Here is a 14,658-nt window from a genome sequence, read left to right as displayed (position 1 = left end):
TTTGTTTCTTCATCCATCTCACCAGGTTGAGTATGAAGTGTGAAATCAGCTATTAGTGAGAGAGAAATTCATCAAGATTAAGGTCAAGCAACTGACAAGCAAATCTATGGTATTGAGGAGATTATTATTATTATTATCATTAGTATTATTATTATTATCATCATCATCATCAACATTATTATTATTATTATTATTATTATTATTATTATTAAGAGGGCAAGCTGGCAGAATTGTTAACATACCAGGCAAAATGCTAAGCAGCATTTCGTCTGTCATTATGTTCTGAGTTCAAATTCCACCGAGATTGGCTTTACTTTTCCTCCAGTAGGGGTCAACAAAATAAGCACCTGTTGAATACTGGAGGATGTAGTTGACTTGCCTCTCAAAAATTTGAAACCATTATTATTATTTTTATTATTGGAAAGTAATGTGATTGGCTAAGAGCTTACAGTTGAAATTGATAGAGATATATACTGCAATCATTGTTTAAGTTTCTTCTGGGGTGTTATAATCAATAGCTTAAAAAGATATGACATGATATTTTGAAAGAGAGTTACTGTTGGGGAAATATTTCAGTACATTTGTAAGATCAATGTTACAGGAAAACAGTGTTTTCATAATGATACTAGATATTTTTGTAGAGGTGTGGAGTACACTTTTTACATAAGTCTCTTGCCCATCAAAGAACTTGTGTAAGTAAATATGAGTCTGGCAAAGAGATAAATCAGAAGAGGTGTATTTCTTTGCTAAAATGTTTTATTGTGTGAATAAATTTTCGAGGTAATAAAAAAACAGAAAAACCAATGTGAGTTGTTAGAGAAACTCATCATTCCTTTATGCGTGTTTAAGAACATTATCTATGTTGTAGAACTTTAAATATTACATGCTAAACTAATGAGGTAAAGTAAGTAGCATTTATTTCAAACAGTTCACAAGGATAAAAAATATGTATTTGAATTAGTTATTGAGTTCAACAATAATTAAGGATTCTTGTCAAATCTAATCAACCAGTCATCATCATCATCATCGTTTAACGTCCGTTCTCCATGCTAGCATGGGTTGGACGGTTCGACCGGGGTCTAGGAAGCCAGAAGGCTGCACCAGGCTCCGGTCTTATCTGGCAAAGTTTCTACAGCTGGATGCCTTTCCTAACGCCAACCACTCCGTGAGTGTAGTGGGTGCTTTTTACGTGCCACCTGCACTGGTGCCAGGCGAGGCTGGCATCGGGCACGGTCGGATTGGTGCATTTTATGGAAGCCAGTCAAGGCGGCACTGGCTTCGGCTACGATTCGGATGGTGCTTTTTACGTGCCACCGACACGGAAGCCAGTCGAGGCGGCAAGATGACTCTTAAACTGCATTCTGATAATTTTAAACTAGAGCATGTGAAGAGATAAAACATTGACATGACAGAGTATTTGAACAAATTTCTTTTGATGGTAATAGGTCAGAAAATCCGTAGCTAATGAAACTAGAGCACACAGCACATACATTATGAATTATCAACTGTGATGCTATTACAAAAACTATTACGAAGAATGATTAGATCAAAATATTGAAGTACATGATTAATTAAGTTTCTCCAGAAAGCTGGTAACACAGGTGTAGAGTTTTCATTAATGTAAGTTTATAGAGAAAATGTGTGTGCTGAATCAAACTTGGCGCTTAAGCACACGAATGTCATTTTACAGAAGTATTACATGGCTGTACAAGAGTAGTCTCCCTTCCACCTCTTTCAATCGGACTCTACCCGTTTCTTTTTATCTTTTTTACTCAAGTTTTCCTTTCAAACTAGGTTCTTTTTCTCAACACATTTATGCTTCATTATGTATGCACACTAATATCTTACACCCAGTGAAGCATACTCAGTTTATTTCTTTCCAGCTGTCACTTATCCTTCACGTTTAATGCCTATAATTCATTGTACTACATACTGAATTATTGTACAATTTATCCTTCACTTCAAGAGAGATTCCCTTTGTGCCAGCCCCATGACATTTCTCTGCCTCATTCTTTCTCTGGCTACATTGAAATACACTGATATTTAAGCTCTTGATAGGAAGCCATTAACTACTTCTACAAACCTTCCAAGTGTTTGAATTATCGCGCACACACACACACACATACATAGGATTATACAGGAGTTCCACATGGTAGCAATAAATATGTAAATATGTTTATAAACTGCCAACAAGTGTTGTAATAACGACTTGCTACAATATCTTGCAATCTTCTATAAATTTGATGAGGTGGCAGCTATCAAAGAGCAGGAAAATAAGTACACCAAAACACATTTTCGACTGTTCGCTGTTGGACACATGTACCTGAGGACACAATTCGGTTCTTAAGGTTCTCTTCAATGCTGCAAAAAACTAAGTTGCTCTAATCAACAGTCACAGAGGAAACTACAGAAGAAACCAGCAAAAGATTTCATTGCCTTTGTTTGTCCAGGAAAGCAGATCTGCTAGAGAAAGAAAGTTCCTATGAACAATGAAAACTGGAATGGCTTTCAGGAGGTGGCTGCAGAATTACCAATATACCAAAGATTCTTTTCCATGCCAGTTATGAAGAAACCAGATACTATCACCTGCCGATGAGAGGAAAAGAAAATGATAAAGCTGGGCAAACTGATGTCTTCCATGAAGATAATATGAACAATGTTGTATGCTTGTGTATGTATATGTATATAAGTGTGTGTGTGTGTATACACATACTTGTACACACAAATACATGCCACTATGAAAGGTTGCTGAATAAAGAAAATGAATGGGATAAAGAGAGTCTGCCGAATGTTGACCCAACAGAGGGACCAGCTATCCGAGTTGATAGTTCCGTGGTAGCTAAGGCAATTAGAAGCATGAAGACAGGGAAAGCCCCAGGCCCATCAGGAATTACTGCAGAGATGCTCAAAATATCTGGCAGTGTCGGCTATAACCTAGTCACCCGTATAGTCAACCAGGTGATACACGAAGGAGTCATACCCAATGACTGGTGCAGCAGCATACTAGTCAACTGCTACAAAGGTAAAGGTGATGCCCTAGATACAATAATTACAGAGGTATCAAGCTGTTGGATCAAGTAATGAAGGTTACGGAGAGGGTCATAGCCCAACTAATTAGAGAGAGAGTTAGTTTAGATGAGATGCAGTTTGGGTTCGTGCCAGGGAAAAGTACCACTGATGCTATATTCCTGGTAAGGCAGCTGCAGGAGAAATACCTAGCCAAAGATAAGCCCCTGTACCTGGCTTTCGTTGACATGGAGAAAGCTTTTGATAGGGTCCCCCGATCCCTTATCTGGTGGTCAATGAGGAAACTAGGGATAGATGAATGGCTGGTGAGGACTGTGCAAGCCATGTACAGAGATGCCGTAAGTAAGGTTAGGGTTGGCAACATGTACACAGAAGAATTCAAAGTAGAGGTTGGGGTCCACCAGGGTTCAGTACTCAGCCCCCTCCTATTTATCATAGTCCTCCAGGCAATTACGGAGGAATTCAAGACAGGTTGTCCCTGGGAGCTCCTCTACGCTGACGACCTTGCTCTTATTGCTGAGTCACTATCAGAACTGGAGGAGAAGTTCCAGGTGTGGAAGGAGGGTTTAGAATCGAGGGGCCTTAGAGTCAACCTAGCTAAAACCAAAGTACTAATAAGTAGGAAGGTAGACAATCCACAAATGTCTTCAGGAAGATGGCCCTGCTCGATCTGTAGAAAAGGTGTAGGTAGAAACTCTATAAGATGTACCCAGGGTAAGCTATGGACACATAAGAGGTGCAGCAATGTCAAAGGTAGGCTAACTGGGAAGATAGTTTTTGTATGTGGCAGATGCTCGGGAGCATTAACCTCCGAAAATCTGCAGAAAACAACTTCCGTCACTTTCCAGGGGAAAAAAATAGAAGTAGTTGATAGCTTCCGTTATCTAGGTGACCAAGTCAGTAGTGGGGGTGGGTGCGCTGAAAGTGTAACTGCTAGAATAAGAATAGCCTGGGCAAAGTTTAGGGAGCTCTTATCTCTGCTGGTGACTAAAGGCCTCTCGCTCAGAGTAAAAAGCAGACTGTATGATGCGTGTGTACGAACAGCCATGCTACATGGCAGTGAAACATGGGCCGTGACTGCTGAGGACATGCGTAAGCTCGTGAGGAATGAAGCCAGTATGCTCCGATGGATGTGTAATGTCAGTGTACATACTCGACAGAGCGTTAGCACCTTGAGAGAAATGTTGTACCTAAGAAGCATCAGTTGTGGTGTGCAAGAGAGACGATTGCGCTGGTATGGTCATGTGGCGAGAATGGATGAAGATAGGTGTGTGAGAAAGTGCCAATCCCTAGCAGTTGAGGGAACCCGTGGAAGAGGTAGACCCAGGAAAACCTGGGACGAGGTGGTGAAGCACGACCTTCGAACTTTAGGCCTCACTGAGGAAATGACCAGCGACCGAGACCTTTGGAAATATTCTGTACGTGAGAAGACCAGGCAGGACAAGTGAGCCCAGCCCACTTATGAATGCCTTTCCTCCCTTGGACACAAAGACCTGTTGAGGCAAGCGAAGTCGATATAGAACCTCATCCAACAACAGGCACCCATGCCAACCCCCTTTACTTGCGAAGACATGTTGGGGCAAGCGAAATCGAAATCGAAACCGAATTGAACCAGCCAGGATCCCTGGTCTGGTGGCACGTAAAAAGCACTATCCGACTCGTGGCTGATGCCAGCGCTGCCTCCACTGGCTTCCGTGCCGGTGGCACGTAAAATACTCCAATCCGACCGTACGACAGGCATCCATGCCAAACCCCTTTGCTTGTGAAGACATGTTGGGGCAAGCGAAATCGAAATCGAATTGAACCAGCCAGGATCCCTGGTCTGGTGGTACGTAAAAAGCACAATCCGACTCGTGGCTGATGCCAGCACCGGCTCGACTAGCTTCCGTGCCGGTGGCACATAAAATACACCAATCTGACCGTGGCCATTGCCAGCCTCGCCTGGCACCTGTGCAGGTGGCACATAAAAAGCACCCACTACACTCACGGAGTGGTTGGCGTTAGGAAGGGCATCCAGCTGTAGAAACATTGCCAGATAAGGCTGGAGCCTGGTGCAGCCTTCTGGCTTCCCAGATCCCCCGGTCGAACCGTCCAACCCATGCTAGCATGGAGAACGGACGTTAAACGATGATGATGATGATGATGATGATGCATATATGTATATATATGTACGTGTAGGAGAATATGTGTGTGTATATGCATGTGCATGTGTGTGTGTGTGTGTGTATGCGTATAAAAAAAGCTTTGTAAAACAAAGCACCATCAGGTTAAAGTATAAATATAAATATAAACCTTTATTATAGCATCATATATTATTGACTGTTATTTCCAGTAAATATTGGGGCATTGTTGTGCCACTATCCTACATTTATACTTTAACCTGATGGGGCTTTGTTTTACTGGGAAGCAATACTACTGTTTTGCACTATTTAATAATTTTTTGTTTGGAAACTTTTCCACTTTTCTCGGTCTGTTAACAGCTAGGCATTCAGACAAGTAATACTGGCAATGATGTAGTGGCATTTGAAATTTTGTCTAGGTGAATCTAGCCAAAGTGAACTAATCAAATTTATGTTAGCAAACATAATTTGGAAAGTTTGAAACCTAGGTCCTAGATTATCCACATCTGGGTTGTACATTTATTTAATGTTCTTCTCACAGGTAAGATGAAATTTTTTATGTTCACCACCTGCAAACACTTTTGCCAGAATATATATATACAGTGTAGCTTTATTGTAGTGTCGTATATTATCAATTGCTATTTCCAGTAAATATTGGTACATTGTTGTACCACTATTCTATATTTATACTTTAACCTGATGGTGCTTTGTTTTACTGGGAAGCAATACTGCTGTATTGCACTTTTTAGTAATATTTCTTTGAGTATATATATATATGTATGTATATATATATATATATATATATATATATATATATGAACATTTTAATTATGGTTATGCTGCTTTAGGTACAACATGTTCTTTGTCTATCTCCTTGACTTCTTGGAGATTTTAGGTATAGTTATACTAATGTGTCCATCTGTTCTAATTTAATTAAATTCTATGTCTTTGCGCAGCTGAAGATTGCTCTACATTTTAAATTGATGTAATGATTACATTTTTCAATTAAATGGATTTGCATGAAACAATCGTACTGCATTACCTCTGGATATCCTTGTTGCTTATTTTGATTTTAATCACCTTATTTTGAAATTGTATGGATAATACCATACTAAATTCTGGTGCCTCAACTTAAGTACCATATTCATCTGAATCTATATATATATATATATATATATATATATAAATGTATGTTTATATACACACACACACACACACACACACACACACACACATATATATATATATATATATATACATATATATTGATATATATATATACATCATCATCATCATCATCATCATCGTTTAGCGTCCGTTTTCCATGCTAGCATGGGTTGGACGGTTCTACTGGGGTCTGTGAAGCCAGAAGGCTTCATCAGGCCCAGTCAAATCTGGCAGTGTTTCTACGGCTGGATGCCCTTCCTAACGCCAACCACTCCGTGAGTGTAGTGGGTGCTTTTTACGTGCCACCCGCACTGGTGCCAGACAGAGCTGGCAAACGGCCACGAACGGATGGTGCTTTTTATGTATATACTATATATATGTGCATGTGTGTGTGTGTGTGCAATCTAAATAAGAAGATGGAGAAACAGTTTATCATTAGGCCTAGATTTCTTACATCTGAAGAATTTTGATCTTACTTAAGACTATAAACCAAGAGTATAGATAGCCTAAAGCTCAGGATGAGGTCCTGGGAAGGTAGAAAGATGGAGGATTTTTGATGCAACATTCATCCTAAGCTTTAGGTTATCTATACTCTTAGATCATAGCTGTAAGTGAGTTCCAAATTCTTCAGGTGTAGAAAATCTAGACCTTATGAGAAACTCTTTCTTGTCTTCCAATTTAGAGTGCACACACACACACATATGTGTATGTATAGTATGTGTGTGTGTGTATATATATATATATATATATATATATATACATAGGCATAGGAGTGGCTGTGTGGTAAGTAGCTTGCTTACGAACCACATGGTTCTGGATTCAGTTTCACTGTGTGGCACCTTGGGCAAATGTCTTCTACTAAAGCCTCAGGCCAACCAAATCCTTGAGAGTAGATTTGGTAGACAGAAACTGAAAGAAGCCCGTCATATATATGTGTATATATATATATATATATATATATATATATATATACAAATAAGAAAATGGAGGAACAGATTCCTTTCAATCATCAACTTACAGATAATACCGATTCATATAATTTATTAACTAATTCAAACCCCTATCTCACTTTATATATATATATATATATATATATTCGATAGACGCACATGGGTCTATTGATATGGTCTTCCCATCATTAACAGGAATCTTACTGAAGAGCCAGCCTGAGTAAATAAATACTATTTTTATTACTGAATTTGGCGAAACTGCAGTATAAGAAAAGTTAAGTTTGTAAAAGTTTTTAATTTTCATCTCACTAAATTTATCCAGCTATTGTGTATCTAGTGCACTCTTCGCCTTGAATGTAATGATATATGTATAATTATGGCGTGTACTGGTACACCGGCGATTATAATTAATTTTATTGTATCGCATTTATCTTTGTTTACATATTCTCTCGATAAATTTCTGACCGTTAGACGATATACCACAATCCCCTATTTTGTCGGGTTGTTCTGAGTCTGCGCAGTGTTTTGAATAGTTTAGAAAGAGCATTTCGATAGACGCACATGGTCTATTGATATGGTCTTCCCATCATTAACAGGAATCTTACTGAAGAGCCAGCCTGAGTAAATAAATACTATTTTTATTACTGAATTTGGCGAAACTGCAGTATAAGAAAAGTTAAGTTTGTAAAAGTTTTTAATTTTCATCTCACTAAATTTATCCAGCTATTGTGTATCTAGTGCACTCTTCGCCTTGAATGTAATGATATATGTAAATATATGGCGTGTACCGGTACACGGCGATTATAATTAATTTTATTGTATCGCATTTATCTTGTTTACATATTCTCTCGATAAATTTCTGACCGTTAGACGATATACCACAATCCCCTATTTTGTCGGGTTTGTTCTGAGTCTGCGCAGTGTTTTGAATAGTTTAGAAAGAGCATTTCGATAGACGCACATGGGTCTATTGATATGGTCTTCCCATCATTAACAGGAATCTTACTGAAGAGCCAGCCTGAGTAAATAAATACTATTTTTATTACTGAATTTGGCGAAACTGCAGTATAGAAAAGTTAAGTTTGTAAAAGTTTTTAAGTTTCATCTCACTAAATTTATCCAGCTATTGTGTATCTAGTGCACTCTTCGCCTTGAATGTAATGATATATGTAAATATATGGCGTGTACCGGTACACCGGCGATTATAATTAATTTTATTGTATCGCATTTATCTTTGTTTACATATTCTCTCGATAATTTCTGACCGTTAGACGATATACCACAATCCCCTATTTTGTCGGGTTTGTTCTGAGTCTGCGCAGTGTTTTGAATAGTTTAGAAAGAGCATTTCGATAGACGCACATGGGTCTATTGATATGGTCTTCCCATCATTAACAGGAATCTTACTGAAGAGCCAGCCTGAGTAAATAAATACTATTTTTATTACTGAATTTGGCGAAACTGCAGTATAAGAAAAGTTAAGTTTGTAAAAGTTTTTAAGTTTCATCTCACTAAATTTATCCAGCTATTGTGTATCTAGTGCACTCTTCGCCTTGAATGTAATGATATATGTATAATATATGGCGTGTACTGGTACACCGGCGATTATAATTAATTTTATTGTATCGCATTTATCTTTGTTTACATATTCTCTCGATAAATTTCTGACCGTTAGACGATATACCACAATCCCCTATTTTGTCGGGTTTGTTCTGAGTCTGCGCAGTGTTTTGAATAGTTTAGAAAGAGCATTTCGATAGACGCACATGGGTCTATTGATATGGTCTTCCCATCATTAACAGGAATCTTACTGAAGAGCCAGCCTAAGTAAATAAATACTATTTTTATTACTGAATTTGGCGAAACTGCAGTATAAGAAAAGTTAAGTTTGTAAAAGTTTTTAATTTTCATCTCACTAAATTTATCCAGCTATTGTGTATCTAGTGCACTCTTCGCCTTGAATGTAATGATATATGTATAATATATGGCGTGTACTGGTACACACGGCGATTATAATTAATTTTATTGTATCGCATTTATCTTTGTTTACATATTCTCTCGATAAATTTCTGACCGTTAGACGATATACCACAATCCCCTATTTTGTCGGTTTGTTCTGAGTCTGCGCAGTGTTTTGAATAGTTTAGAAAGAGCATTTCGATAGACGCACATGGGTCTATTGATATGGTCTTCCCATCATTAACAGGAATCTTACTGAAGAGCCAGCCTGAGTAAATAAATACTATTTTTATTACTGAATTTGGCGAAACTGCAGTATAAGAAAAGTTAAGTTTGTAAAAGTTTTTAATTTTCATCTCACTAAATTTATCCAGCTATTGTGTTGTATCTAGTGCACTCTTCGCCTTGAATGTAATGATATATGTATAATATATGGCGTGTACTGGTACACCGGCGATTATAATTAATTTTATTGTATCGCATTTATCTTTGTTTATATATATATATATATATATATATATATGTATGTATGTGTATGTATATGTTTGTGTGTGTGTGTTTGTCCCCCCAACATCGCTTGACAACCGATGCTAGTGTGTTTACGTCCCTGTAACCTAGTGGTTCGGCAAAAAGTACTAGGCTTACAAAGAATAAGTCCTGGTGTCGATTTGTTCGACTAACGGTGGTTCTCCAGCATGGCCACAGTCAAATGACTGAAACAAGTAAATGAGTAAAAGAGTGTGTGTATATATATATATATATATATATATTCATATATATATCATCATCATCATCATTATCATAATCTAGGGTCTGCTTTCCATGCTGGCATGGGTTAGACAGTTTGACTGGTAAGCTGGGGAAACTGCACCATGTTTCAATCTGATTTGGCATAATTTCTACAGTTAGATGCCCTTCCTAATGCCAACCATTCCAAGAATGTAATGGGTGCACAGGTGCTAGTTACATGACACCAGCATTGGCCACAAATAAAGGTTTGATTCACTTATCTGCTTGAGGTCCAACATTCAAAGGGTGCTTTTTATATGCCACCAGCACAGGTGCCGGTTACATGACAATGGTCTTGACCACGACTACGATTACACTTGGCTTGATGGATTTTCTCAAGCATGGTATATCACCAAAGGTCTCAGTCACTTGTCATTGCCTCCGTAAGTTTTGTAGTGAACCCTGGCAGTCACATCAGGAAGCAAAACATAAAAGGGATTTAACAAGAGTAATCTCCCTCAAGCTTCTAAAAAGTTTACAAACATTCTGGAAGCTTCCGGTTTATGTGGAAGTCAGAGACTCCCGGTTCATACCTTATGTAAAGGAAGGAATTTCTAAATTCGCACCATCCAATGCATGTCAAAGAATCAACAGGCACTGAAGGGCACGAATTTAGAAATTCTTTCCTTTATATAAGGGATGAACTGGAAGTCCCTGATTTCCACGCAAACCAGAAGCTTCTTTTGTTGCTTACTTAGTATTTATCTTGGCTACAGTGCATATGTAATATTGAGCTTATATTGTTTTTCTTATTTTATTTATTAGCACTTAAACTAAAGTATGATGGAGGAGGCAACCATCAATTAACAATGATTAGAAGTTTGCTTTCTAGTTTTAAGTCTTTTTAACTGTCACGGTTATAAAGTCTCTCTTGGTTTACAACATGATGTTGCATACCAATACATAACTTGTGCTGTGTGTTAACTTGTGGAAATTGTACAAGAAGCAAACTTTTAAACAACAGTGAGACTTTATTCCTCAGCTAAATTATACAGTGGACCAAATAAACACATCACAGATTCTGTTGGTTGTATAGTTCATCCATCATTTGGATAATTCAGTTCTGGGCATCGTTGGTTGTAAGTGCTTTGTTATAACAGCAGGAAAATGTCATGATCTATTCTCCAGGAATTCTCTCACCACTCTCCAAGTGAGGTTTTTGTTAAGGTTATATGTAAGTGAAAAAAGGCTCCCAGCAAAGGTTCAAGTTAGTTATTTAGAAAGTATTATGCTCAACATAATTGGATCTGAAATCTATATCCTGTGCAATACTTGACCAATCAAAATACAGGACCCAACTAAATGTTCCAAACTCACATGATAGGTCAAACAACCAATCATTAAAGATTAACATATGGAGCCTATTTAAGGCTAGTTGACTACAAAATGCCACAACCAAAATGGGTTCTGCTACATCTCAATAAGATATTTGAAAATTTGCTTCCTTCTTCTCAAGCTAAACTGACCATCTACTTCATAATCTAGTGTTAAAATATATCATTTCTTTACTTGTCTGTTTCTTTCTATATATTTCAATTATATTTTTTCTGAACTTTCAGCTTCGATCATCTGTCTTCAGTGTTCTAAAATGGTTTCCACATTCATTATTAATAATTAAATTCACATCCTGCTTCTTCTCTAAGTCTACCTTCTGCCTATATACTGCTACACAAGATCTGATCAAAAACTTTCAGGAGTAATGCTATAAAAAGAAAACTGCAATACATTTCAATTTGGCATATAACCTTTGAGACACACACTACCTGAAGCCACACACTTTATCCAGTATTGTTTCCATAGATGGAGGCATTCCTGGAACTCCCTCTCCCTTTTTTTTTTTTTTTTTTGAGATAGCAAGCAGCTACTTCATTACATTTTCTTTGCTTTCTTCAACATCATGAAATCATGTTCCTTTCAAGTGGGATTTGAGTTTTGCCTTGGTTTCAGGATTATAGCCATAGACTCATGATTCATCACCTGTTACAACCATTTTCAAATAAGTCTTCATCTTCCTCAACACAGTCAAGGAGATCCTGCATCATTGAAACTTGATCTTCCTTTTGAGACAACGGATCATTGTGGTTTTTGTCACTGTTTACAATTTTGTTCCAGTTGTTTTCAAATTTGGTATATGGATAAAGTTTGTATACTAATTATGAAAATGAAATTAATTTTCCCTATAAATCCATAATTAAAAAGTTATTAGCCTTTAAAATCTGCCAAATTTGAGTATTTTAGCCAATCAAAAGCAAGTATTTTAGACATCACCATGGTGAAGAAGTCTGTTTCTATAGTAGCCAAAGCAAAGAAGCACCACATGTTCCATAGCTGATTGTGAAGAACTCTGTTGCCATAGTAACCAAAGATGCTGCGCATGCATACAAGGAGTGTAACCATCACTTGTTCTATAATTGTTTATTTTCATAACAAGTGGGATTTACACTCAACAAATTGAAAGTACCTGGGCATGGTTGACTCTTATACTTGTGAATTTATATGGAGGAGGAGATACGAGAAAGATAATTTATTTTATAAAATCCTAGAGTGTATTGTAAACTTTTTCTTGAAATTTTTAAAACTAATAAATGATGTTTTAAACAATGTTTTGACTGTTGTTTCTAGCAACGTCTGTTGGCTTGTTCGTAGCTTTTAAATATTTAATTTGCTTGCAAATGTTTTAATATTAACTTTGCTCATGTATATCTTAATGTTTTGACTGTTATTTCTAGCAACTCCTGTTTGTTTGTTCATAGCTTGTAAATATTTAATTTGCTCACATAGCTAGTTTAATGTTTTGACATGCCAATGCCCCACTCCCCCTGATGATGGAAGAGGCAGCGAATGCACTGCTTTCTGATTGGCTGAAAATTCTGAAAATTATCAAACTTTGAACACCTGTAATATTTTTGCAAAATCTTTCTGGAATAAATGAATAACAAATTTGGATTACCTGCGTTACCTTACTGGCACTTGTGCCGGTGGCATGTGAACAAAACATTCAAGCGAGGTCATTGCCAGTGCCGCTGGACTGACTCCTGTGCAGGTGGCAAGTAAAAAGCATCATTTGAGCGAGGCCGTTGCCAGTACCGCCAGACTGGCCCTCGTGCCGGTGGCACATAAAAACACCCACTACACTCTCAGAGTGGTTGGCTTTAGGAAGGGCATCCAGCTGTAGAAACTCTGCCAGATCAGATTGGAGCCTGGTGCAGCAATCTGGTTCGCCAGTCCTCAGTCAAATCGTCCAACCCATGCTAGCATGGAAAGCGGACATTAAATGATGATGACGATGATGATGATGATGATGATGAATTGTAAACAGTGTCAAAAGCCACAAGGATCTGAGACAACCACACTCTACACACTTTACTACTAAGCACTGCTTTAACCCTTTAGTGTTCACACTGTTCTGCCAAAATTAATGCTTTTTTATCCACATTGTTTTGAACTAATCATGCATTATCTTGTAGCTATGAGATTTTGATGAGGTAGCTGTTAATTTTTAAAATGATATTGTAGGGTTGGTGTAAGAGACCAGATCTGGCCAGTTTGAACATAAAACAGGCAGAATACTTCTGGCCGGATATGGCCGGTTTAAATGCTAAAGGGTTAAACAACAGAAGTGAGTGAGAATGTTTTAACTTATTGGGCTAAGCAACTTCATAGTGCATACTTCAGCTCCATTACCTTAGCAACAATACTTTTTAATCAGACCTTCTACTTGATGAAATTAGAAAAATAACTGACTGAAATATAGTCTGAGGAATGAATATATATTACTCTTACTCTCTTTTACTCTTTTACTTGTTTCAGTCATTTGACTGTGGCCATGCTGGAGCACCGCCTTTAATCGAGCAACTCGACCCCGAGACTTATTCTTTTGTAAGCCCAGTACTTATTCTACCGGTCTCTTTTGCCGAACTGCTGAGTAACGGGGACATAAACACACCAGCATCGGTTGTCAAGCAATGCTAGGGGGACAAACACAGACACACAAACACATACATGCATATATATATATACATATATACGACGGGCTTCTTTCAGTTTCCGTCTACCAAATCCACTCACAAGGCTATGGTCGGCCCGAGGCTATATTAGAAGACACTTGCCCAAGGTGCCACGCAGTGGGACTGAACCCGGAACCATGTGGTTAGTAAACAAGCTACTTACCACACAGCCACTCCTGCGCCTATATATATATATATATATATATATATATATATATATATATATATATATATATATATATATAGATAGATAGATAGATAGATAGATAGATAGATATAGATAGATAGATAGATAGATAGATAGATATAGATATAGATATAATTCCACTACCACTGTTGTTATCTTATATTAAGCTTTAGGAATACTTTTTGAAAATATAGAATTACAAGCTTGTTGTATGTGTAACATATGAGAACCGAAAGCAGTAAATTATTTTACGGCTTTCATAAACACATCTGGTAGCTATTATCTGTTAGTAGCAATATTAATTAAGTTTGAAATTTCTTTAGTATGTAATTTGTTTATTTATTCCCTTATTTTATAGATAGATTCCTCTACTTTTACTATTTAAATTTGTGCTACTTGATGATGAAAATTGAGTATTTGCAGGAAGTATTAATGGAGAATTTTAGACAGAA

The sequence above is a fragment of the Octopus sinensis genome, linkage group LG2, assembly GCF_006345805.1.
Source record: "Octopus sinensis linkage group LG2, ASM634580v1, whole genome shotgun sequence".
Classification (NCBI taxonomy): Eukaryota; Metazoa; Mollusca; class Cephalopoda; order Octopoda; family Octopodidae; genus Octopus; species Octopus sinensis.
The sequence above is the reverse complement of the archived record's forward strand: the minus strand, read 5'-3'. Positions refer to the sequence as shown.